Genomic DNA, 219 nt, shown 5'->3' with positions numbered 1-219 from the left:
AGGAACTAGTGTTTAATAGACCTATTTCCAAATGTCAATAAATGTTCACTGCACCGGTTATTGCCCTTATATTTTCTACATTTCCTCACAGATCCGCACTGAATCTGAGGATGCGCTTTTACAACATTTTTATATATCCTTCTATCAACTATATCAACTTGTAAAGTGAACTTACTCATAATGCATGAGGTACTGATCGTTAGGGACATATATCAGTGA

The sequence above is a fragment of the Labrus bergylta genome, chromosome 16, assembly GCF_963930695.1.
Source record: "Labrus bergylta chromosome 16, fLabBer1.1, whole genome shotgun sequence".
Classification (NCBI taxonomy): Eukaryota; Metazoa; Chordata; class Actinopteri; order Labriformes; family Labridae; genus Labrus; species Labrus bergylta.
Note: the sequence above shows the minus strand (reverse complement) of the source record.